Consider the following 2,469-nt stretch of genomic DNA (forward strand, 5'->3'; position numbering starts at 1 on the left):
CTAAAACTAGACAGTTTCACACTCAAACATCTGATGCTGAATTATTTTCATATTGAGAGTGTGTTTGTGATTCGAGCAGCTCTCTGATGAAGAACAATAGTTTATTCTGGAGAGTGTGTTTTTTTGTATTAAATGAGGAAAAAAGACTATGATTTGAATCTTCTGCTTTTTGATGCTGGTATGTTTTATGTTTTCATTTATTAATATATAACATAATGATCAGATGTTCTTGTGTTTCAGGTATCAGTGGAGTGGATGATGCTCATGTGTTCATCAGTTCTGGTGAAGATGTCCGTCTGCTCTGTAATAATGCTCTTCATGACTGCACATCAACTACATGGATCTATAATGATGGAGGCTCTTGTGATGATTTGATCCGTTCTGAGAGAATTCAGCTGTTCTGGGTGAATCAGGCTGGTGTTAAACTGACGAGATCATTCTCCAGATATCAGATATTATCCTCATCACATCACTGTATCATCACTCTGAATACAACACTCCTGAATGAAGATCACAACAGAGAGTGGAGATGCAATGTTACTCAGAGAGATCAAGTGAAGAGCTCAGTCACATACACTGTCAAGAGTTCAGGTGAGAAAACATCTCATCAATAAGTTTTATTTAAACACTTGTTTTATTGGTACAAACAGTCCCTATTGTATTTACAGAATGCCGTGTTTTTCAGAAAACAAGTTGCACCAGATCAAACTTGCGTTGTTGAGAGAGAAAAAACACAGATATGTCTGTATTGGTTGCATTTTATTATTACATTCAGAAATACTGTCAAATGTAAATAAAACGAAATGTTAGCACACCTTATAAACACAATAAACATGTATTTTACTTGCCCTCACTCCAAATTCTGTAAATTAATGATATTCAATACTGAACAAAAATGGTAAAATATATGTATCAATTAAAAATAAAATATAGTGCCATTCATTACAAACAACATTTATTTTCAATGCCAAGCCAATAACAAACTGATTTAAAGTCAAACTGATCTGCTCTCGTTCCTCTCATTCGATGAGAGTCGTTTCCATGAATGAATCGTTAGTCGCGATGTAACATCTGGTTGCTAAACTATTATTTATAATGTAAAGAAGGCTTTGCGCTGCTCTCGTGTCCCAATATCCTCTTATAACGGCATCAGAAGACTTGTATATAGCATCACATCTCATTCTTCTTGATCTGTGAATTCAGGTGACGCGGTCCTCTGTACCAAAATGTGTGCTTTTTCATAGTGACTCTTAATTTTATAATGCGTATAGCTCCAAAGTTTGGACACTTAGGAGACTGAACCCAGTGTCATCTTGACCTGCTTGATTCGTGAGTTTGGTCACGGTCTTGTATGTTTACCTCCAGGACCGAGTTTGGACACCCCTGTTTCAGATGTAGCCTAATTTGTGAACAATTTCACAATCGCATTGTATCATATTTCAGTGTTTTTCATTGCTCGGTCCTCTTTTTCTTGTGTATTAATTATAAGCTGGCTGTGCCAATGAACAACGGTCCAAGCCATTAGATAAACTAGCTTATAAGTTTAAAAATGGTCATCTAGTCAGGTCATGCTAGACTCAAATGGAGTATTGTGATTTGTGAAATACTTACCAGTACAGTTTTGGTCAGAATAACCCTTTCCTGACTCATTCCCTATTCTGCTTTCTTTCTGAAGCATTTCACTCTACTGTTTTGGTCTGTTAACCCTTCACGGAGTGCTTTACTGGCAAACAGAAGCGTGAAAGAACCTTCTCAAAGAAGCTTTTGTTGAAACCTTAAGCAAACTATTTCATAATGCTTTGTCTGTCAATGACGGTTTTCCTTATAAATATTTAAAGAATAAGTCAAATCCATGTCATGACCCTTTTAAAGCATCAGGGAAGGGTTAACTGAGCAAAACTGCAGTGAAACACAAGTTACAAATCTGAATAGTGTAGTTAAGCACTCTACGAAGGGTTAACAGACCACAACTGTACTGAGAAATCAGAATAGTCTGTTATTTGTTATTCACCGGCTCAGCCTGTTTGTCATTATTACACACGAAAAAGAGGAACGGGCGGTGAGAAACACTGAAACGTGATCAAATGTGATTGTGAAAGATTGTGAAAGTTCGCAGATCAGGCTACATCTAAAAAAAAGTCACTTAGTATTGTCTAAGACTCCATGTTTGTTGGAACTATTGTATTTACAGAATGCCGTGTTTTTCAGAAAACAAGTTGCACCAGATCAAACTTGCGTTGTTGAGAGAGAAAAAACACAGATATGTCTGTATTGGTTGCATTTTATTATTACATTCAGAAATACTGTCAAATGTAAATAAAACGAAATGTTAGCACACCTTATAAACACAATAAACATGTATTTTACTTGCCCTCACTCCAAATTCTGTAAATTAATGATATTCAATACTGAACAAAAATGGAAAAATATATGTATAAATTAAAAATAAAATATAGTGCCATTCATTAC

General features: G+C 35.5%; 1 long non-coding RNA gene across 1 annotated transcript in view; it reads left to right on the forward strand.

Moving 5' to 3' along the window:
* Positions 1 to 523: 523 nt before the first annotated feature.
* The window catches only part of LOC107575295 (uncharacterized), a 2,239-nt gene continuing 293 nt past the window's right edge, over positions 524 to 2,469 (forward strand). The window contains exon 1 of the long non-coding RNA XR_001607840.1: positions 524 to 591. This is a non-coding gene — a long non-coding RNA (uncharacterized lncRNA). The remainder of the gene's footprint in view (positions 592 to 2,469) is intronic.

Source organism: Sinocyclocheilus grahami, unplaced genomic scaffold (genome assembly GCF_001515645.1).
Source record: "Sinocyclocheilus grahami isolate Dianchi unplaced genomic scaffold, SAMN03320097.WGS_v1.1 scaffold2555.1, whole genome shotgun sequence".
Taxonomy (NCBI): Eukaryota; Metazoa; Chordata; class Actinopteri; order Cypriniformes; family Cyprinidae; genus Sinocyclocheilus; species Sinocyclocheilus grahami.